At 52.4% G+C, this 23,836-nt stretch overlaps 1 protein-coding gene and 1 pseudogene across 1 annotated transcript in view; one reads left to right on the top strand and one right to left on the bottom strand.

The window, feature by feature from the left end:
• Window positions 1-23,836, top strand: part of LOC127474822 (zinc finger protein 11-like) — a 705,018-nt gene that overhangs the window by 626,397 nt on the left and 54,785 nt on the right. The window lies entirely within an intron of this gene.
• The window catches only part of LOC127474826 (zinc finger protein 850-like), a 172,478-nt pseudogene that overhangs the window by 103,257 nt on the left and 45,385 nt on the right, over window positions 1-23,836 (bottom strand).

The raw sequence follows: 23,836 nt of genomic DNA, 5'->3' as shown, positions 1-23,836 counted from the left end.
CTTTCAGCTTCTCCCCATCCCTGTCTCCTCTCCAGCCCAGGCTGTCCTACGGTGTCCATGCCCTGCCCCTTTCCCTGCAGGCTGTCCTCATCCCCCCGGCTGCCCCACCTGGCTGGCACCTTCCTGCACTGACATCTCTGCGTCCTCCCTGGCTCTTCCTGCACACACAAAGCCTTGGGCTCATCTAGACTCCTTCTTGGTGACATATTGCACCACAACACTGACCTTGGAGGGAAATTTCTAACTTCTTGCCCCCCCAGCTGCCCTTGGTGGCACTATTTCTTTCTTAGGCTGTTTTCTGACAGGAAGAAAAGCTCCACCAGCTCTCACACCCCCCTTCCAGACCTCTCAGGCTACTCCTCTACTGTCCTCAATCTTCACATCACTGACCCCTGAGTCCTCAGCCTCTATATACGGGTCATGTACTTGAGGCCCCAAATTCCTTCCTGGGAGATCTCTGGGACCTCTCCAAGGTTTTGGAAGATGACAATAGAGTGCCCTTATCCCAGGAAACACAGAGGGACACTTTTTTCCAAGGGTTGTCTTGGTAGAATGAGGCACAATCTCTTTAAACTTTCTGGCACAAGGGAACTCTGAGCTCTGGGTACGGAGGGAGCTCCAAGTGCCAACCACTGGAGTGGGAGCTACAAATCATCAGGGCTTGTGTTCTTTGGAGGGCCAGACACTGGTGAGAGTGGGGTGTGTGTGTGTGCACATGGAAGGACTTGAAGGGCACAATGAACTGTCTCAAAACACTGTCAAAGCAGGAAAATCCCATAAGGCACCACAACACATAAGCACTGGTGGCAAACAGGAAGGCCTTTAATTCCAAGGCCTAAAGGGAGGTGAAGCTTTGGAAGCAGCCCCCAGGACAGAATTGCACTGTGCAGACTGTGGGAAAGAGCAGACAGCCCCAACAGGAAGCCAGGGCTGGTAAGGCAGGTCTGGGGAACCCATCCAGACAAAGATTCCCACCTGCAGACTGGAAGCACACTGGGCAAAACTCCCACCGTGGCAAGCTGTGGGAAAGGAAGCAAGTCCTTGTAGATGTGCCAGCCCAAGCTGTGGGAACAGCATCTACCCCCCTGAATACCCGGGGCTTGGGCTGTATAAAAGTGATAGCCCAGAAGCACAACTTGGGGACCCTCCACCAAGCAGAGCAGGGTGAAGAAGGACCGGTGGGAGCCTCAGGGATCTCCATGGTGTGATACATTTACTTCATCTCTGTCTCTCTCTCACTGGCTTCCCACCACCCCCTTCTTCTCTCTCTCTCTTTCTACTTCTTTCTGTCTCTCTCTCCCTCCTATTTACTGTTAAATCAAACCTGGACTGCTGACTTTGGCACATGGTCTCCTTTGCAGCTGAATTTGGGCAGAGGCATCTTTTCATAATGGGAACCTGAGAGTATCCATGAGGTTTTACAGTGTGGGAATGGCCACTGGATTCCATGAGGTTCCACAGAGTCTCAGGGTCCATTTGGCTTCATAAGGCTCTGCAGTGTGATAATGGACCCTTGATTCCATGAGTTTGCAAAATGTCTCAGGACTCCTTTGGTTCTAGGAGGCCCCACATATCACAGTGGCCCCTTGGTGCCATGAGATTCCACAGTGTCCCAGGAATCCTTTGGTTCCATGAGGCCCTGCAGTGTCACAGTAGCTTTTGAGTGCACGAGGTTCCTCAGTGTCACAATGGTCTCTTGATTCTATGAGGTCCTGAAATGTCTCAGGGCTCCCTTGGTTCCATGAGGTCCTTCATGGCACAAGGAACCCTTAATTCCATGAGGTTCCACAGTGTCCCAGAATTCCTTTGATTTCATGAGGCCCTGGACCATCACAATGGCCCCTTGATTCCATGAGATTCCACAGTGTCCCAGGGTTCCTTTGGCTCTAGAAGGCCCTACAGTGTCACAATGGCCCCTTTACTCCAGGAGGTTCCACAGTGTCCTTGCTGGAACACACAGGGTTGTAATGTTGTCACCCCTGCAGAGCTGCCTCCAGCTCTGGGCTCCAGCACAGGAAGGACATGGACCTGTTGGAATGAGTCCAGAGGGGACCAGCAAGGAGATCAGAGGGATGGAGCAGCTCTGCTGTGAGGAAAGGCTGAGAGAATTAGGATTGTTAAGACTGGAAAAGAGAAGGTTTTGGGGTGATCTAATTGTGTCCTTCCAGTGCCTGAAGGGAGCCAACAAGAAAGATGGAGAGAGACTTTGGACAAGGTCCTGGAGTGACAGGACAAGGGGAATGGCTTCACACTGAGAAAGGGAAGGGTTAGATGGGATATTAGGAAGAATTTCTGGACTGTGATGGTGGTGAGATCCTGGCACAGGTTGCTCAGAGAAGTTCTGGCTGCCCCATCCCTGGAAGTGTTCACGGCCAGGTTGGATGGGGCTCTGAGCTCTGAATCCAGTGGAAGGTGTCCCTACCCATGGCAGGGGGTTGGACTGAGATGCTCTTTAAGGTCCCTTCCCACCCAAACCATTCCATGATTCTGTGACTGGTGGGGGATGTGGTGGTCGGAGCTGACGGGCACAGAGACCCCAAAATGATGGAGTTTTCCATTCTGGGTGGAGGAAGGAGGGGGCAGCAGAACTGACACCCTGGACTGCTGGTGGTCAGACTTTGTCCTGTTTGGGAGACTGACTGATCTGGGTGTGAGTGTGGATGTGCTGGAGGGCAGGAAGGCTCTGCAGAGGGATCTGGACAGGCTGGATCAATAAGGCCAAGTGTCAGGGCCTGCCCTTGGGTCCCAACAACCCCCTGGAACGCTCCAGGCTGGGGGCAGAGGGGCTGGAGAGCTGCTCAGCAGGAAGGGACTTGGGGGGTGCTGCTTGACAGCAGCTGGATATGAGGCAGAGTGTGCCCAGGGGGGCAAGAAGGCCAAGGGCATCGTGGCCTTTGTGGAGAAGAGTGTGGCCAGCAGGAGCAGAGAACTGATTGCCCCTCTGTGCTGGGCACTGGGAGGCCCCACCTGGAGTGCTGTGTCCAGTTCTGGCCCCTCAGTGCCAAAAGGCCCTTGAGGGGCTGGAGCGTGTCCAGAGAAGGGAACAGAGCTGGGGAAGGCTCTGGAAAACATGTCTGCTGAGGGACGGCTGAGGGAACTGGGCTGGTTGAGTGTGGAGAAGGGGAGGCTCAGGGGGGACCTCATTGCTCTCTGCAATGACCTGAAAGGAGGTTTTAGTGGGGTGGGGGTCCGTGTCTTCTGGAAAGCCTTTAGTGACAGGAAGAGAGGAAACGGCCTTAAATTGCATCAGGTGAGGCTCAGATTAGATATTCAAAACCCCTTTATCCACTGAGAGAGTGCTCAGGCATTGGAACAAGTAGCCCAGGGAGGTGGTGGAGTCTCTCGAAACATTCAGGTGGCATCTGGATGTAGCACTTTGGGATGGGGTTTAGGGGTGATTCTGGTGGTGCTGGGTTGACAGTTGGACTAGAAGATCTGGAAGGTCTCTCCCAACCTTGATGATTCTGTGATTCTCTGACCTGTCATCCCTGTTTGCAGGTTTGTGCTCTAACAAGACCCTGGGGATGTTTTCTCTGTTGGGTCCACAGAGATTGTGTTGTGTGAGTTTTTTTTCCTCTATAATCAAAACAAGGAGTAATTAATGCTAAATCCAGCAGGTGGCTTTCAAGTAATAACTTGGTCCAGTTTGTCCAACTGTGTACAAACAGGTGAGGAAAATCTGGAACTTTAGAAGGGTTAGTTTTTTACCTCATTAGCAGGATATCCAGGGGTGCACCAAGTGCCTTCCAGTGAGGAGCACAAGAGACCAGTAGACAGTGACAATATTGTTCTAATGTTAATGTCACTGGAGCACAGAGTGAGATCATTTCTGAGTTATGTTTCTTTAATTACTGATTGTGAATAAAGAGAAAAGCACATAGTTGATGATAGTTTAGTATTTATTTCACACTCTTAACAAGAAGGTATTTTCCAGCTGGACTTTGAATAAGGTTCCATGGTATATTGCAAATTTCTATCTCAAGTTAACAGTCTACTTCTTCCCAAAGAAATTCTCAGCAGCTAACACCCTTTCATCATCTGGCTCTTTCCCTGATGGCTTGGCTTCTTTCCTGTTTTATCCCTTCTCAGCCACTCGTGCCAGAGGCAATATTGAGGAAGGAACTGGGTTTTAAAAAAGAGAAAATGCAAGAACTTCCTTCAGGCAGTCAGTTCTTCTGGGCAGGGCCGTCTGACTCTTGGTGTGTTTCCCTCCATGTGCTCAGCACCGGCACAGGGCACACTGAGGGAGGTCTCCAAACTTTCCTGTAGGTGATTCCATCAAAACTATTCCCCTCCCAGGGCATCACAAGATGATGCTCATCAGCTCTTCCAAGTCAAAGGATACTTTTTCCCCCAGGGCAGAACAGATGGAAACATGCTACCGGTGCAAGAGAGGGACAGTGGAGTCCCATCCTCTGCCATGGGGGTGGTGACCCAGACTCCCTGTTTGTCCTCTAGTCCCTCTGGGAGCCCTGAGGTTTCCCTCTGGTCCCCTCTGGCTCCCTGTGCTTGGAAAGCCTTCCAAATCCATTCTGGTGAGGGGAGGTGGTGATGCAGCAACAGTAGACTCCTCGTGGGATGCCTGGACACCCCTGGGGAGGCAGAGCTGGGGCCACTCATTCTGTGTCCCATCCTGGCTGGGTGCTGGGGGGACTACCCTGAGGAGAGACAAATGAGGCTTCTCCTGGGGAAAGCCTCAGCCAGAGCTCAGCTTCCCAAACAAGGCTGGGGCTGGGGGTGTGCCGAGGGGGAAGTTGTCCTGCAGGCAGCAGGACAGGACAAGCAGGACGCAGTCTGCTCAGGACACGGTGCATCTGAAGGACACCATGGGTTTGGGCCCATTGTTGCTGCTTTATTAAATCACAGCCACCTCCAACTGGCTCAGTGGGAACAGAAGAGCAGTGCTCATAGTTTGAATCATGGATTTTGCTGAAGATTTGATGGCATCAGGATTCCAGTTTTCCTGCCTGTATGAAGGACAGAGTTTCTATTTTGTGATAAGATCCATGCCTGGAAAGCTCCCCAGGCAGCCACCAGGCCCCAACATGGCGTCAGGGCAGTTGGCAGCAGTCCCCCCAACACCTGCCTCCCAGCCCACGCCAAGCCACCGCCTTACCCACAGCCCCAGAGCCCTGGATGCCACCATGGCTGTCCCTGACACCACCCTGCTCACCAGCTCAGGTGTCTCACACAGTGCCTGGGAGCCTGGGAATGTTGGAAGCTCTTCATGGATGTGGACATCGGTGCCTGAAGAGCTTCTGGCCTGAATCGAGGGCTTGGTGTTGGTCCTAAAGCTGCCAGGATGCCGATGGTCTGTTCTGCCAGGCAAGGGACGACTTCACTGCTGTCTGTCTTCAAGGGCTGAAGGACTGTGAGAAAAAAAACAGAGCCGAGATGAAACTCCAGACATCCCTCCAGCCCATGTTCCCCACTCACCGCTGCAGATCTCATCCAGCTGCTCTGTGCTTCGGTTCCTCAGGTGCCCATTTTCCAGCTCCAGGGGGACAGGGCCAGTCAAACCACGGCAACTTGGCAGAGACGTCTTCAACTGCTTCTGCTTCCTCAGCACCGCTGAGCCCAGGTGGTCTCTGAAGAGCCAGATGGAGAAATCCTGCATGTCGCTGCTCTCCTGGGAGGAAGGAGGAAAGGTGAGCTTTGGAAACAGCAGCCCCCTGCCCACAGTGAAGGGGGGTGGGGATGGTGGCTGAGGGAGATGCCCTGGGCTCAGATTCCAGAGCAGGGACAAGTTGCACTGGGCTGCAAGGCCCAGAAGCCACCAGAGCCCAGGGGAGCAGAGCCTGCTGCCAGAGCTGCTGACAGGGCTGGGTGCAGGGCAGCTCTCACTGCCCAGTGCCCATCTCAGGGCTCACGCTCCCACATCAGCCTTACCATGTCGAGGAAGCATGAGAGGTTTTCCACCAGATCCTCAGTGGTTGAGCAGGCCTTTATCTTCTTCAGGTTTGGACACATCAGGTTTTTAGAGACAATCACAATCTGTGTCCAGGAGTCTTCACTGTCAATCCACAGGAGCTCCATCATGTTTGGCATCAGGAGCTCCTGTTTCCCTGCCTGTATGAAGGACAGTGTTTCTTTTCTGTGATAAGATCCATGCCTGGAAAGCTCCCCAGGCAGCCACCAGGCCCCAACATGGCATCAGGGCAGTTGGCAGCAGTCCCCCCAACACCTGCCTCCCAGCCCACGCCAAGCCACCGCCTTACCCACAGCCCCAGAGCCCTGGATGCCACCATGGCTGTCCCTGACACCACCCTGCTCACCAGCTCAGGTGTCTCACACAGCGCCTGGGAGCCTGGGAATGTTGGAAGCTCCTCATGGGTGTGGACGTCGGCGCCAGAAGAGCAGTGCTTCTGGCCTGAATCGAGGGCTCGGTGTTGGTCCTAAAGCCTTCAGGATGCTGATGGTCTGTTCTGCCAGGCAAGAGACGACTACATTGCTGTCTGTCTTTAAGGGCTGAAGGGCTGTGAGCAAAAGAAACGGAGCCGAGATGAAGCCCTGTGTCTGCAGAGACCTCCAGACGTCCCCTCCAGCCCATGTTCCCCACTCACCACTGCAGATCTCATCCAGTTGCTCTTGGCTTCGGTTCCTCAGGTGCCGCGTGGCCACCCCTAGGCACAAAGCTCCGTCAGCCCCTGCTCCCCAGCGGGCTCCCAGCAGCGCGGCCCCTGGCCCTGCCCTCCTCCCCCTCAGCCGGGATGAGCCCAGGAAGCACCAGGAGCTCAGGGGGTGGAACTCAGCCCAGTGCCCACCAAGCCCAGCCAGGTGGGCAGGGGTGGCAGAGGGAGGCCCAGGCCCAACCTGTGGCAGCCGGGGCTCAGGCAGCCCCAGGGTTGGGCCTGGCTGTGGCTGCAGGAGCGGGGACGGGGGCCAGCTTGCCCAGAGAGGGACCCCGGGGGCTGGGGCTCACCGATGAACCTGATGGCCGCCTCTCGCACACTGGCCTCAGGGTCCTTGAGGTAGCTCAGGCCCTGACGCAGGTACTCTTCAGCCCTGCTCCTGTCCTTCCCCACCTGGAGAGAGCACAAGGACACGGGCATGGCACAGAGCCCCCCCGCTGGCTGCAGCAGTCCCTCCTGCCAGCACTCAGTGTTGCCCAGAGCCCTCTCTCCCGCTGGCTGCAGGGAAGGGAGAGGGGCCTGCAGAGGAGCCCCTGGGGCTCTGTTCTTGGAGGGCACACCCTGGGCTGCAGCTCCAGCCTCTGGGCTCTGGGCCCACACAGTGGGCTCTGCCTGCAGGGCAAGCCTCACCCAGCCTGCACCCTGGCACTTGGCCTTACCAAGCACTCGCCAATCCTCCACATCTGCTGCTTCTTCACCAGCTCTTTCAGCTCCCTCCACTTGAGCAGCTTTGCTGCAGCAAGGAGCGCTTCCTGGGCGGCCTGCATGGAAGCAGAAGGGGTGAGGTAGCAGTATGGCTGGCAAAGGAGAGCTCTTGGTTTTCTTGCTGGGGAGATTCTGCCCTCAGGAAGTTGGGACATGCCCTCACCAAAGTGTCTAGGGGACGTGTGAGGACAGCCCCGCAGGACAGGGCCTGAGGCTGGAAGCCCTGGCCTTGGACACATGCCAGGGACAGCAGAGAAGCCTGTGGGGATGTGCCTGTTCAGGCTTTGGTGGCCACAGGCTGTTGACAAGCCCTACTGGAGCCCCAGGGCAGCTGTTGGAAATGGCCGTGCCAGCTTCTCCGTCCCTGCTGGCGCTGGCTCTGCAGGGACCTTTCCCACACCTTGCGCTGGGCCACGGCTGCCCACTGCCAGCAGCCCTTGTCCTGCTGCCTGGGCCCCACAGGGCAGGCCAGCCCACCTCTCTCTGTGCCAGTGCTCAGCCTTCCAATGTGTACCTTGGCCACGCTCGGGGACTGGTCACTTGTGCGAATGAGCAGCGGGACCAGTGCACTCCGCAGAGACGTCTTCAATTGCTTGTTGTTCCTCAGCACTGCTGAGCCCAGGTAGTCTCTGAAGAGGCAGATAAAGGCCTCTCGCATGTCACTGCTCTCCTGGGAGGAAGGAGGAAAGGTGAGCTTTGGAAACAGCAGCCCCCTGCCCACAGTGAAAGGGGATGGGGATGGTGGCTGAGGGAGATGCCCTGGGCTCAGATTCCAGAGCAGGGACAAGTTGCACTGGGCTGCAAGGCCCAGAAGCCACCAGAGCCCAGGGGAGCAGAGCCTGCTGCCAGAGCTGCTGACAGGGCTGGGTGCAGGGCAGCTCTCACTGCCCAGTGCCCATCTCAGGCCTCACGCTCCCACATCAACCTTACCATGTCAAAGAAGCGCGGCAGGTTCTCCACCAAATACTCATCCATGGGGCTGGCCTTTTTCTTCTCCAGGTTTTGATTTATCAGTTTTTTCAGGATCATAATGACCTTTGTCTTGAGGTCTTCTCTGCCAACCCACAGGAGCTCCATCATGTGTGGCACCAGGAACTCCAGTTTTCCTGCCTGTATGAAGGACAGAGTTTCTTTTCTGTGATAAGATCCATGCCTGGAAAGCTCCCCAGGCAGCCACCAGGCCCCAACATGGCATCAGGGCAGTTGGCAGCACTTCCTCTAACACCTGCCTCCCAGCCCACGCCAAGCCACCGCCTTACCCACAGCCCCAGAGCCCTGGATGCCACCATGGCTGTCCCTGACACCACCCTGCTCACCAGCTCAGGTGTCTCGCACAGCACGATGAGGCCTTCGAGCACCTGGGAGGCTGGGAGGGTTGGAAGCTCCTCATCAATATCAAAGTTGTCATTCTGAAGGTATTCAAAGTCTTTGTCCTTGTCCTCCCACTCAAACTTCACGCTAGTGCCACTGGGCAATGGCTGTAGAAGCAAGCACAGTAGTGAGAGCCTGGCAGAGTCTGCAGGGCTCGTGGCAGGGGATCAAGTCCTTTTCTGGTCACTCACAGCCAAGTCAGAGGTGGAGCTGCTTTCTGAAGAAGAAGCGCTTAGACTGCAGGGCCACCAGTCGACCCAGAGCATGACAGCGAATGGCCATAATATCTTGTCTCCAATCTCGGGCTCTGAGAAGATGCTCTGCCACATTTGCCTGGCCACACTGCAAGGCAGAGCTCTGTGTCAGCAGGGCAACCTGGAGTGCAGCGTGGCTGGGCCAGCCCAGGTGCCTGGGGCCCTGCCTGGGCAGGCAGCAGGGCACTGAGCTGGTGTTCCCCTCTAGGCTGGGAGTAGCAGGGTGGCTCTGGGCTGGCTGGGCCAGCTTTGTCTGCTGCAGGCCTGGACAACCCAACAGGGTTGGAAAGCTTGGTGGGATGGAGAACCCCTCTCCTCAGGGCTGTCCTCCATCATTCCTTGGCTCTGGGAGCCAGAGAGTCTCAGGCTCCATCTCCCCACAGCCAACAAACCCTCAGGCTTTTCAGGGCCAGTACCTGTCTCCTTGTGGAGCGATGCTCAGCAGTGTGGCGACTACCTTCCTTGGGAAAAAGTCCGCTAGCAGCAGAAGCAGGGAGTGGAAGCACTCCTGCACAAGTTCACACTTCACGCCTGGCAGTCTTTCATGCAGGAAGCTCAAAATCTTTGGCACCTGAAGGGGACAGAGGTGAGGAGAGTGCTGCCACGGTAGTGCAGCCTCAGCTGCCCTTTCCATACCACTCTGCTGCCTTCAGATGCCTTCAGGTGCCTGAGACACCTGGGTTTGGCAGGGAGGGATGGAGAGAGGAACAAGGCCTTCTAGGGCTGAAGGGCAGGGCAATCCAGCCACAGGCCACTTACATCCGTCAGGAAGAAGCACGGGTCATCCGTGGCCAGCCACAAAATCTTTTCTGCTATGGTCCTGCACCCTCTGTAAAGGTTCCACCCAAATGGTTCAACCCATGGACGAGTCTCTCCAGGTACCCATTGATAATTCTGTGCATCTTTCTGCTCCAGGGTTTCAAGGACGATGTGCGTCCTCTCCGAGCGCGTGAGGTATCTCTCGAAGGGCTGCGGCAGGAAGGAGGAGAGCAAAGATGTCACCCCAAGGCCCCTGCTGGTGCTGCTCAGCTGGGCAGCGAGAGCAGCCCTGGCCACAGGTGCCCAGCAGTGCTGGCAGCAGTGCCCACAGTCACTGTGGGGGGGAGGACAAGAGCAGAGGGTCCTTAGGCTGAGGCAGGAGGGCTGGGCTCATGCTCACGGGGTGCTGGCCCTGCACAGGACCAGGGCTCACTGCTGGGCAGGAGAGCTGCAGCTGCTGCTGGGACACCAGCAGAGTGCCGCCCTCAGACAGTCCCTGCTTGGGGACAGCAGGAACCCTCTCATCAGGGACTCTGAGGCCCTGTCAGCCCCACTGATTCCGGGTGCCTTTGGCTCACAGGAGTGTCCTGCCGATGGCACAGACAAGAGTCTCAGCAACGGGGGAGCTCATTACCTTGATACCGCACTTTTTTCCGAGAGTCCTGCAGAAGCAGGTGATTTCACCTTCCACGTGGCGCGCGTATCGTTTGTCCCTTAGCCTGGTCCTGCCTAAAGAGCAGGGCAGACGTGCAAGTCAGGGAGAGCAGCTTTGCCATCAGGCTTTCCAAAGCAGCCCGAGATCTGCTTGGGAGATGGCAGGCCAGAAGGAGATTGTGGAGGGAGGGGGTCAGAGTGGGCTCCACAAACAGGCAGGGTTGAAGATGGTGAAAGGAGCGGGGAATGAGAGCAGCAGAGAACAGGTGTAAGACTTGAGGAGAGCACTCCACTTGTACAGCAAAAGAGAGCTGGGATGCTGCGGGGAGCAGCTGGAGGGGCAAAGGTGGTCAAGCAGAGAAGCAGAGCTGGGAGGTGATGTCTGTGTGCAGAGGGACGAAGGCCACCACAATCCCCCTTAGCTTTTTGCTTACAGATGAATTCGCTGAGGTGCGCAACAGTTGCCCGACGTCCTGAGAATGGTTGAAGGAGGACAAATCCCAGCAGCTGTCCAAGGAATGGGATCTCGATGACAGTGGACTTCTTTTTGTTTCAGGAGGTCCCATGGGAGGGAGGGAGGGAGGGAGGAAGAAGAGCAGCAGGGTTGAGGGCAGGCGGCTGGTGCCAGGGCCCCATACCTGAGAGTGTGCCCAGGGCTGGATCCCTGGGGAGTGCAGGCTTTGCAGGACCCTGTGGCCCTGTCTCCTGGAGCCCTCAGCTGGGCAGCAGCCCTGGCAGGAAGAGCGGCAGGGCAGGGGCACAGCCTGGCTGGAGGCTTCCTGGGCCTTACCTGCCGTTGGGAATAGCTGTTCAACCATCTGCACAGCGTGTAAATCCTCTCCATGGCTTCTTCCCACACGGTGACAATATCATATCTGGCAAAGTCCACCAGCACCTGAGCAAAGAGGAGCTGCTGGTGAGCCCCTGGAGCAGACACCCGCTCCAGCAGCAGCAGCAGCAGCAGCAGCTTGGCTCGGCTCCTGGGTGGGACTTGCACTGTCCCTCAAGGCTTCCTCTGAGCCCCAGCAAAGCCTGGAGCAGGGCTCCCGCCCCTGGGCTCCCTTGTGGGCCAGGCAGGAAGGCAGGTGCCACTCTCTGTGCTCCAGAAGAGCCTGGTGACACAGGAGGGGGGCACTGTCCCCACAGCGTGCTCTGCCACCGTGGCACTTGTCTGGAGACCACCCACCCAGGAGTGGGCAACCCCTGCCCCACAGGGTGAGGAACAGCCCCGGGACTGCCACTCTTTGCACAGGCCAGACCTGCAAGATGTTCTGCAGCTCCTCGCCCAGTCTGGAGGGAGGAGTGTTCTGCACGATTGCCGTCAGCATGGGGTCCAGGGCTTGCAGGGTCTGCAAGGAGGACAGAGAGCGCTGGCAGTGATTCTTCACCCCCAGGAGATGCATCTGAGCTCCCAGTGCCAGGAAGGAGAGCCACCCACGCTGCCCAGGAGAGACCTAAAAGCAGGCAGTCTACTGTGAGCAGACAGCAGATGCCACAGGCCTTTGCATTCCAGTGGAGAGAGATCAGGGAGCAGAGAGAATAAAAACTGGAAGGAGAAAACAGGAGGTGCCTTTTTCTCCCTGAGGCCTGGTGCGCAAACCACACTCTTATGTTTCTCGGGTTCTGTCCTTCTAAATAAACTTTCTGCATTCTTTCCACTGCCTTGGCATTTCTGGGGATCCCTGCGTATCTTACGTGACACGCAGGATGGCCAGAGAGCAGCCCAGAGGGACTGGTGGCTCCTGGAGCTCAACCAGCACTTACCTGATTCCTGCGCTCATATCCATCCCATACATAGGTGTCCCATTCAGGAAGGAAGAGGACAGCTCTGAAGCAGGCTTCTAGGAGCCTTCTCGTTTTGCCCTCCAGCACCTCGTTCACTGCGCTGCAAAGAGGAAGGGCCCAAGTGGACAATGGTGCCGGGGGAAGCGCCTCCAGGCCTTGTGCAGGGGGCGGAGGTCCTCTGGGGAAGGGGTCCCTGGCAGTGATGAGCGGGTACCTCAATCTTTCAATGGCAAAGAGGGCGAGCTTCCGCACTTCTGTGTGCTTCATCTCCCGCTCGCGGTGGTTCATCTGCTGGATCAGATCCCTGTCGCGGTCGTCCTCGGCACGCTCGTTGATACAGGACTCAGCGTCCAGCAGCATCTGCAGAGCACAACGCAGCTGGGACCCGGCAGCTGCCAGCACCCAGTGCCACCAGAGCCTAGCCCTCACAGGGTGCCAGTGCCAGGGGCCTTGCCCCCTTCCCCAGAGCACCGAGTGTCCCCTCACCTGAATCCTCTCGACCACCTCATATCTGTGGCAGAAGTGGACCAAGCGCTGGGATGAGCCACTGCCGGTGGTGCTTCTGCACAGGCGCACGACTTTCTGAAGAAAGCTGGTCTTGTGGACCAGATTCTGGCAGCCGGAGGACAGAGAGACAAACAGGGAGCATGAGAGGGGGGAAACGTGGCCAGCGAGACTGGAGCCCTGAGGGGCAGTGGCCTGCGGGAGCAGCAGCTCTGCCCAGCCAGCACCCCTCCAGCAGCCCAGCAGCAGAGCCCCTGCCTTAGATGCTGGCACAGCTGCCGTCCAACTGGCCACACTTACCTCTTTGGGGCTGTCAAGGGCCTGGATGGAGTCCACCACTTCCTGTTCTTCTCTGGACAGGGGGAACAAGCTGACATCTAAGAGAGGGATAGAGCAGGGAGGATCATTGCAGGATGCGCTGCAGAGCCCCAGCCCTGCCCAGTCCCCTCACTCACCCGTCCCCATCTGCGGTGGGTTCACCAGGATCCACTGGGAGAGTTCTGCTGCAGACCAGCTTTTCTGGGCAGCAGCCTCCTCCTCCCAGGCCACCTCATGGGGCTCTTCTGGAGAACCGCTTTTCTGGGCAGCACCCTCCTCCGCCCAGGCCACCCTGGGCTTGCTGGGGGGTGTCTGCTCCATCCTACTAGAAAACTACTAGAAGTAGTAGAAGTAGTTTTCTAGAAAACTACTAGAAGTAGGGAAAGGGGAAGTGGGAATCTTCACGGAAAAACCGTCGCACTACGGGTCAACAGGGAAAGCCTGGAGCTGTGCTCAGAAGATCCTCGCCAGCTCCGTGCTCCCGTCCTGTCGCGTCGCTGTCCTGCCGGACAATGGTGCTGGCACTGGGGTTGTGCTGACCACGTGTGCTGTGATGGGATGTCACAAAGGGCCCCCCTGTGACACACCACCTGACGCCTAGCAGTGTTCCAGCCCTTGTGGATGTGGAACCAGCCCCTAGCAACGGGCCCCAACGATGCAGAAAATTATGCTACGTTGACCCTAAAACCCCAAAGCTCACAAATCTTTATTAGTAGACACACTGTTCCAAAAAAATAAAGGAGCGTTGGAGGCATAACATTGGGTGCGAGTGGTGTTTTTTGTAAAGGGAGTACCTTTATGTGGGCCCCCACCATCTCGTCTTTGAAATGGTAACACCTTATCCCACTGTCTACAAGCAGTAGATATCCCCTGCTATCCTATACACGAGGTCAGCTTTTCTCTGTAGTTTCAAAGGAAATACATCTCTTGGCTCAGAGTCATAGTGATTGATTCTTTTCAGCTGACCACCTCCCTGAGGCTTTTCCAGGACCCAGCTCAGGAGAGCGCTGCTAAAAGTCCAGTTGTGTGATTTCAAGAGCCAGATTGGCTCCTGAGACCTTCCATAATCACTTGGAGCATTGTTGGTTAAATTCTGCCATAACTACTCACATTGTTAGTATGAAAAAGGAAGAATGGGAAAATTTCTGGTTTTAATGGAGTAAGCTGGGCAAATGAAAGAAGGCAAAAGCATGTATATAATTTACAGTGACTGCTGAAGTATGTAAATATTAATTCTAGTCATGTTTGCTGGGTGTGTTTCTCGCACAGGAACACCATAGCTGGGGCTGGGGACAGCACTGATGGCAGTGATGAGGAATGGGGGGGATGCCCTTCCATCCTGCTGATATCTGAAGTGATTTCCATGGCTGTAGTCAAAATAGGAGACAGTGTCCTGGTGACACTGGCATGCCAGGCAGTCTCTATGGTGTTGGCTAAAAAAAGTAGGACACCTTGTTTTCTTTAGGTGTCTGTGCTGTTTCTGAGCAGCGGTAACGAGGGCTGGGACTGATGTGGCAGAGGGGCGGGTGTGGGGTTGTTGTGGTTCCGTCCCTCAGGAGCTGAGGGTGCCCAACACAGGGTGTGTACTCGGATCAGAGGAGAGGGGTTTGTGGCCCCGCTCTCTGTGGTGAGCCTGGTGGGTGAGCTCCCCCTGGGCCAGGCCACGTCAAGGGCTGATGAGAACAGAGGTGTTGCTTGTGGAATGGCAGCAAGCGAGATGCGGGGCGCCAGCAGCCACCTCGGGGGGCTGAACCTCGCCGTGCAGGCAGGCGAGGGTACGAAGAGATGTCTGGAGAAGGGTCTGGCAGAGAAGGTGGTGTCGGCCCGAGCAGGGTCGGGGCTGGGCTGGGGCGGGCGGAGGTGGGCTCGGCCCGGCCTGGTGGCAGTGGAAGGGGGCGGTGGCCGCTCCCGCCTCTCCCTGAGCAGTGAGCGGGCGGCCATGTTGTGCCGGCGGCGGGAGGAGGGAGTTGAGATATTGCACAGTCTGTGACAATGAAGGCAAGACCAGCCTGAGGATAATGAGGGGACTGAGCCTGTGAGACCCAAGACTTGTGTTCCTGATGTTAAATCCTGAAATGTCTAAAGCTGCAACTTTTAACTGACCTGCTCTTCAAAAAACAGCAAAATTAAAGATTAAAATTAAACCCTGCAGTGTCAGGAGCAGATCTTGGCTGACCTGCATGTTCCATGCTAAATACAAAATTGAGCACTTCAGTCATAATGGTCTGCACCTTTCCTGGATTGCCCTGATGCTGTTTGTGCTGAACAGGCATTACAATAAAGGCAGTTTTACCTGTCCCTTGTTTACTTTTCTGAGCTCTTTGGAGCTGTCTTTTCTTGTAAGAGCAATATATGGTTATCTGTGTTTGTCTGGTGGTAATTTCTCAAGGGATTTGTGTACAGGACAGGGCCTGAATTTCTTGGGTGGTTTGCACAGGTTCTTTGATAACACATTCCCTGGTGATACTTGAAAGATTTTTATAAAATGTCTTTTGTAGCATATGCTGTCATCTCTAATGCTTGGTTGGTTTTTTTTCATTCAGGGATGGGACTTGTGTAATACTCACAGTCTAATGCTTGGTCCTTAGGATTTCTTTATTATTTTAAATTTTAATTTATTAGGATTCCTTAATTATTTTTAATTTTAATTTATTAAGATTTCTTTATTTTTTTAATTTTAAATTATTACGATTTCTTTATTCTTTTTAATTTTAATTTATTAAGATTTCTTTATTATTTTTAATTTTAAATTATTAGGATTTCTTTATTATTTTTAATTTTAATTCAAGTGCATTAGTATCCCATTTTCCCTGCAGATGTGTGGAGGAATTGATTTGCTCACTGTAAGCAAAATAGCTGCTCTTCGTCAAAGGACTGGTAAGTTGTTCTTCCTAATACCATATACTTTTTAGCTTTTTAAAAACACCCAATCAAAGGTCTGGCTTTGCACAAAATGATATGTAAAGCTAGTACAGTTTTTTATTTGTTTGGTTTTGTTTTTTTTTAAATTAAACTGTGAGCTGATAGACTTCAGATCATTCCTCACATAGTCAAAAAAACACAGCATTGGCAGGCTTGAGTAGAAAAATTAAAATTAAAATTAATAATTAAAAAATTATTCATCTCCACTGGATGAATACAGGAACAGAATCTTTTCCAGTTTTTCTTTAACTAAAAGGAATTTGGTCTTGACCTTTTGTTGTCCCTGCCACATTTTGTGACTTTGGACCAGTTTTATCACCGAGTTCAGTCCAGAAGCAAAAAAGTGGAATTCATGAACTGGAGGAATTCAGTTTTTAATGCGTGTCCATGAGCTTAGTTTTGATGCTTTTTGGCAAGTATTGAATCTCTTCTGCTCCTGGGCTCTGTGAGTTTTATTACTTTGTTCCTTCAGAAGCCTTAAACTGTTTTTCCCACTGCAGGTCTGTGTAGAACAGCAGATTTCTTGCCAGGTTTCTCCTTCCAGCTCTTCCTCAAAACTCTTCCTGTGCCATCCACTGATGCCTTTCTAGCCCCCAATCATCTGCTCGAATCTCTAAAACATGTGACTCATGTTCCATTTTTATATTCATCTTCACATGACTCCTGAATCTTTCTGGGTGCATTTTTGTTTGTTTTCTCACTGGGTTGTAAATGAGCTGTTGTCACATCTGGTTTCTTGGGTAGGACTTTGGCCTTTCAGTTACACACCAAGTAATTCTTCCCTCCTTTTCTGGTTTATAATCCTTACCTAAAGGAAGGGGCTGAATGTGAAAGCCTTAATTTACTTAATGCAACAGTTGTCTACAAAAGAAGTTGCTTCAAAAATCAATTGCAAAAGCATCCAAATGTGTGGATCCTGAAATGTTATCCAAATATAAATTCAAATTCCTATGCCTTAAATATATTAAAAATATAAATACGTAAAAAATGTTTAAATAAAATAAATGTTTGAATAAAATGGTACCCAAATATAAATTCGAATTCCTATACCTTACATATAAAAAATAAATAAATAAATGTATAAACACCGAAAACCCTGAAACAACTCAGGAACTTCCTTTTCGCTGTGAATTTGGACTGTGTGAAATCAGCCATAAAAGTTATGTATGAGCAAACTGCTTCCTTTGTGCTCTCTCAGAATCTACTTATATTAAAACACGGCCTCAAATACATAAAAATGAATCCTTTAAATTTTCCTCTTCCCTTGGTACCTCCTCAGATGCACAGAAGGAAAGCTGTGCTGGATTTCAGTCTCCCACTTGAGGAACAGAAGGTTTCAATAGACCTCAAGTGGCTGAAGCCCTGGGTTTGGCCATCAGGCCTTGTCTTTCACTGCTGTGGTCTTTTAATAGAGCAACAGAGAATTGCAGCAAAAAACTGAAGAGAAAAACTTTGTACATTCTGTTTCAGAATCGCTGCCTTGAATCTTTGGTCGAGGTTGGGAATGGTTTGTCTCCCTTGGCAGGGAGGGTCAGTACTCTTTGTCATTCTGACATGACTGCCCAGGTCCCTGATTTTATCGTGGCCAAAATACTGGGCTTGGAAACCAAAGCAGGAGCTGGTAGAGAACAGCAGCTTGAAAAATGGGCTGATGCCTAATTGATGTGGCAGAAGGAATGAAAGACTCGTGACAGCTAAGAAAAAAATTGGGCTTTTCAGTGCCTACCTCAGGTTAGGATCACTGCATGTGTCTTGGTGGAGGAAGATGTTTTTGTAACTTTATTGAAACTTGTTAGTAAAATGTGCCTGAATTCCTAAGGAAACAACCACTGTGAAATCTTTAAAAACCAAATGTAGATTTCCAAAGTGTAGAAGTTGCTATTAATATTTTGGCCATTCCTGTGGCATCTTTTTGCTGTATGAATAACTTTGATAACAAGAACATGTCCTTAATTATAACACATTATCGGGTCTGTTTACTGCTAATTATTTTACAAGGCTGAGAGAAGAGTTTAAGATGAAAGTTGTGGGGTTACTTGCAAAGATTTTGGTACAACCAATGCAGTTGAACCTGGTAGGGAAATTTGCCCTTAAGTTGGTTTTGGTAGATCTCATGAGTGTCTAAGGCAGAGGCCAACCCAACTGGAAAGAGCCTTTCAAGGGTGACTAAGATGTAACTAAATTACCTTTTTGAGAGGTGGGGAAAGCTGATGTCAGGAATTAAATTTCCTTATGTTAAGCTTAGTAAAAATATATTAATATATAAATATTAAAATTATTTTAATGGTCTTATTTATGGGGTTTTCACTGTGCTTATGTTAGTACTTCTGAGTGTTTGATTGTGACAAAAATGGACAGCTTTGTGGTTTGTTTTTTTTATTTTTCATGTTTTGATACTTTGGTCAAGGCATTAACATTAAAACATCATTCAAAATTTTAATTAATCTTCAAACACCAAAATAGATTTGAAATGAGGTTAATGAGAACAGTGGGGGGGAAAAACCACCCGAGCCCAAAAGCAAAACAACCCCAAAAACTATTTATTTTTCCATTGTATTTTAAACAAGGAAGTCTGTAGAGCAGCAGAAAACAGGACACGTGGGCAGGTGTGAAAGTCAGACTGGGGCTTGTTGCACTGGTTCCAGTGCTCTTTGCTTCAGTGTAACTGGTCATTTTGAGATGAGACTGGGGAAACTGGGCTGCCAGGGCAGAGACCACTGGCTGGCCCCACTGGTTTTTGCTGGGCAGTGGGTAATTTCTGCCTCACTTGTCAGAATCAGCCCATGGTTATCAGGGAATGGGGTAGTGGTGAATTTGGCTTTCAGACTAATATGAGGTTAAACTTACACATATTCAAAAGAATAAATTGATGTTGGAGTGCAGATACTCAAAATCCTGAAGACCTTTTGAAACCTTGTTTTGCCTGTCAATTCTACGGCCGAAGCTCTTCCCGCAGTCGGGGCACTCACAGGGCTTCCCTTACTGGTGGGTCTGTTGGTGTTTGGTCAAGTTAGAGCTCTGGGTGAAGCTCTTCTCACACTCCCCACACTTGTAGGGCCTCTCTCCGGTGTGGATGCGTCGGTGGATGACGAGGTAGCCATTCTGCTTGAAACCCTTCCCGCAGTCGGTGCAGCGGAAGGGCCTCTCATCTGTGTGCGTCCGCTGGTGCACGAGGAGACGTGAGCTGGTCTGAAACCTCTTCCCACATTCCAAGCACTTGTAGGGCCGTTCCCCGGTGTGGATGAGCTGGTGGGTGCGGAGGTTGGAGCTGCTCCTGAAGCTCTTCCCACATTCCCCACAATTGTACGGCCGTTCCCCAGTGTGGATGCGACGGTGTTGGATCAGGTGGGAGTTCCTGTTGAAGCTCTTGAGACACTCCCCACACGTGTAAGGCTGTTCCCCAGTGTGGATGTGCTGGTGTCTGAGTAGGTCTGTGCTCTTCCTGAACCTCTTCCCACATTCCAAGCACCTGAAGGGCTTCTCCCTGCTGGGAGGCTGCTCAGGGACCACCAGCTCAGAGCTCCCCCCCAAGCTCCGGCCGCCTTCCCGGCACAGGCTGGCTCTTTCCTCCTCAGAGCACCCTGGGCTGGCTTTGGAGCCCCTCCTGCGGGGGGATCTCCGGCCCTTTTCCTCCCCGCTGCCTTCCTGCGCCGGGGAGCCCTTCAAAACGGCCTCTCCCACCAGGGTCTCACGGGGGGATTTGTCCTCCGGGCTCTCCCTCCTCAGCTCGGGGCCTGGGGCAGGAAGCAAGAAGGACAGGCAGGGGATTTGCCTCCGGCCCACAGGGAAGGCCAAGGACATCCCCCCAACTCCGGCCCCGGCAGCACGGCGGCGCCAGCGGGGTTGTCCTGCAGCCGGGGCCATGCTGGGCTGACAGAGCCAGCACAACACCCGCCCAAAGGGACACTGACTTCCTCCTCACCTGCCTGGGGGGCCCAAGGCATCTTCCTCTTCCTCGCAGCCTCCTCCTCCATCCGCCCAAGCTTTGGGAAGGACAAATCCTGATGGGGGGAAAACAAGGGCTGAGCGTGTTGGCTTGGGGGTTCCTCCTGCCCAAGTCCATCTCTAGAACTCACCGGGCATCCTGTGACCATAAAAACCTCCAAACCACCGAGACTCAGCCCAGAAAACCCCAAATCATCAAGATTCAGGCAAAAGCCTATAAGAAAGAGTGAGAAGACTCCTGCCCCCCCAAACTGAAAAAAGTTGAGATTCACCTAAAAAATACTCTAAAATATGAAGATTAGCCAAAAAAAATTCTCCTAAGATTTCCCCTTCTCTGGTTTCCCCCCTCTAGGGTTCAGAGAGTCTCCCCTGTCTGGGATGCTGGGGGTTCTACCTAGAGATGCTGGGAGTGTTGGGGGTCCCAAGGCTCCCTTCTCCTCTGATTCTTGCCTTTGGGATGCCGCATTCCCAGAAATTCCCCCTCTCCAGGTTCTCCACTTTGTTGTCCTAGGGGATCCCAGGGGTCCCCACTGTCCAGGCTTCCCCTTCTCCGTGCCCCCCCTCACCAGGCTTTCAGGGGCCCTCTGAGAGGGCACTGGGAGGGACTGGGGGGGAACTGGGGCACACTGGGGGGCACTGGGGAGTTACTGGGGGATACCAGGACACATGGGGGGACACTGACAGGTTACTGGGCCATACTGGGGGTTACTGGGTGCTCACTGCAGGATCACTGGGCCATACTGGGGGGCAGTGGGAGGTCACTGGGATACACTGGGTGGTCACTGAGGGGGTTACTGGGCCATACTGAGGGTAACTGGGAGGTCACTGGGATATACTGGGGGCACTGGGATCCCCTTACCCGGATGTGGTACATCTCCCCCTCTGGATTTTGGGGGGCATCCCTAGGACCCCTCCCCTGGGGGCTGGGGGACCCCTTGAACTCCATTGTTGGGCTTTAGGGGACCCTGTAAAATCCTTTCAAAACCTCTGAAATCCCCCTTCGACCCATCAAAACATTCTCCAGGTCCCTTCAAATCCCCTCAGAGATCTCATCCCTCTCCAGCACCCCCCAAACCCTCTCAGTGACCAGCAAAACCCACCTGAGACCCCTCAAGCCCATTCAGGGACCCCTAATCCCCCCCACGGGCCCTCCAAACCGTCTGGGACACCTTAAACCCCCCAGAGACCCCAAAACTGCCTCAAGGTCCCCGCAAAGCCTCCCAGGAACCCCAAACCTCCCCAGAGAGCCCCAAAGCCCACCTGGGACACCCCAAATCTTCTCAGAAAACAAAACTCCCATCAGAGCTCTCCAGCACTCTTCAGGGACCTTCAACCTCCCCCCTGAGTCCTTTCAGGGACCCCTCAAAACGTCCCCGGGAACCCCCGAACTCCCCCGCTAAACCCCCCCGAGGCCTCCAGCCTTTCCACCCACACCCGCGCTCCCCGCAGCCCCCGAGGGGATCCCCAGACCCCGCTCTCGCCGCCCCCCCGCCAACTCACCCAGCGAAGTGCAGCGGCCGCAGGCGAGTCCTCCTCACTCCCGACCACGAGGCCAAAATGGCGCTCGCTCCGCGCGCCCTCCGCCTTTACAGACCCGCCCCGCAGCCAATCAGCGCGCGGCCACGGCCCCTGCCCGCCCCCCGCCTGCGCGGGGCATTGTGGGAGTTGTAGTCTTTGCGGCGGGGGAGGATCGGGCGTTTTGGTTTTTAGTTTTTCTGTCTTCTTTTATTTTCTCTTTTTTTCTTTCTTTTTTCTTTCTTTTTTCTTTTCTTCCCCTTTTTTCTCTCTCTTTTTTATTTTTTTCTCTTTTTTTCTTTCTTTTTTTCTCATTTTTTCCTTTTTTTCTTTCCTTTTTTTTCTCTTTTTTTTATCTCTTTTTTCTCTTTTTTCTCTCCTTTTTTTTTACTATGTTTTTTTCTTATTATTTCCATTTCCCTTTTTTTTTACATTGTTTTCTATCAGTTGTACTTTCAAGGAAGATTTATACTCAGATCAAAACAATCTCCAGGTACATATCCTGCCACAACAGATAATCTGCCATTGTTCCAGGTTTGTGAGGATTCCCAAGATCACAAACACTGAGACACCAAGGGTGGAAGCCAAGCAACTTTATCCTGTCCCTTGCCACAGCCTTCAATCCACACCCAGCCCTGGATTTCTGCAAAGCCGCTGGGCAGGAGCAGGAGATGGAGCTGGTGCTCGGCAGGAGGGGCAGCAACAACAAACCCGTGTCTTTGGCACAGGGGAAGGAATTTAGTGCTTGAGGGGTTACATTCCACAGGCTCCCCTGGGGATCAGCTCATGCTGGGACAGTGAGAACAGCAAGAACATTCCTAATAAAAATGCCCGAGGGAAGGGAGCGGAGGGGGAGCAGGGGCAGGAAAAGGAAGCAGAGCGATGGAAGATGGGCTGGGGCGGTCGGGGCTGGGGGAAGGCAGGCTGGACAATGCCTTGTTTGGTCCAGCAGCTGGACCAGCTCCAGGGCAGGTGTCGGGGCAGCCTCTGCCACAGGGACATGGACAAACAGACCCTACAAAAGCTCTCAGAGGGGTTGGGGGCTCTGGGCAGGGCTGCGCTCTCACCTCAAGCCAGGATATCCCAGGGCAGTGGAACAGCAATTCCTGTCAGCTCCCAGCAAAGATTATTGGGGTTTGCACCGGGGAAATATTGACGCTCCAGCTTCCTCTTCTCTTTTTAGAACTTTGAGCTTGCAGTCGGGTAGAAGGGCTGGTGGGGGAGTGGGAAAAGACCCACTGAGGGGCACATCTCATCCCTCAGTTAGATGGAGCTAAACCCCTGATCTTGCTTAGGAAGAGCTGCTGATGCTCAGTTGTCTTCTTTCCCTTCTGCTTTAGTGGGATATTACATTTCCCTGCAGTATTGGTGATAGAATGGTATGTCAGCTGGAATGGTTTGGTTCTTACAGAAAGCATGAACACATTTTAAGGAAGGTATTTTTACATAGGTGAGGCCTCCAAAAAAACCCAAAGGTAATATAAGTGCAGAATATAGTGAACTTTGGGGTTTTCTTTTTAATTCTTGGGTAGAAAAGCCATCCCAGTTAGGGACAGCAATTTATTGCGTTGCTGAAAAAAAAACAACCAACAAACAAAAAAAAGAAATCTGAATTTGTTCTCTTTCAGATTTGTTTTTGATCATAAGAATACTTCTAGTGAAAAGGGCTAATTTACTCTTTCTAGAGGAATATTTTAAGTGTGATTATCACAATATCACAGCTGCTGAAAAGGTCTAAAATAGGACATGGACCTTGAACGTGTTCCTGTGTTTAGGATGTGGTACTTAACATTCGAGAAACAATAGAACTGCAACTCATTTATTAAGGTATAATCTCAAAATGTTCACTCTTGCTCTGTAAAGACATGACACAAGGATTGTAAAAAGCTTGCAGTATCCCATGAAGTACATGTGGTATTTTATCAGTGTAAATATAAGATTATATTAAATATATTTTTTATATATATTATATATATAAATACTTATATTATATATAAGATTTTCAAGATTTATGCTGGCAGTACTCCATAACTAAAGTAAGTTTTCCCTCTGGTGCTGCACTAGTTTATTATTTAATTGTTACTGACATTCCGCCAGTCATATTATTAACTTCACCAAATGAAAGGGAAATAATCCTGTATTATTAAAGAGAGCAACTGAATTCCCTCAGTCATCTTATCCTTGGCTGTCTGAGACAGGAATGCACTTCAGCTTCCCTACAGAAACTTCCACTAAAAAAGAGCTTGGGATCATAGTGAGAGATCCAGATTGAAGGGTGTGCCTGAATTATCTTTAGGGAGGAGACCCATTTTGGTGAGTGACAAGCAATGTACCTGTGGCTCCCTTTTTCTTTCTTGATTCTTTTTCCCTTTCTTTTTGTCAGAGGCTTTGGGAAAGGTGTTTTGTCAAGAGAATAATATTCATTTATAGCCATGTGAACGGTTTCTATTCTGTACCAGTGAAGGCAGTCAC

Source organism: Manacus candei, unplaced genomic scaffold (genome assembly GCF_025592945.1).
Source record: "Manacus candei isolate 608988 ecotype Guabito, Panama unplaced genomic scaffold, ASM2559294v1 h1tg000045l, whole genome shotgun sequence".
Taxonomy (NCBI): Eukaryota; Metazoa; Chordata; class Aves; order Passeriformes; family Pipridae; genus Manacus; species Manacus candei.
The sequence above is the reverse complement of the archived record's forward strand: the minus strand, read 5'-3'. Positions and strand labels throughout refer to the sequence as shown.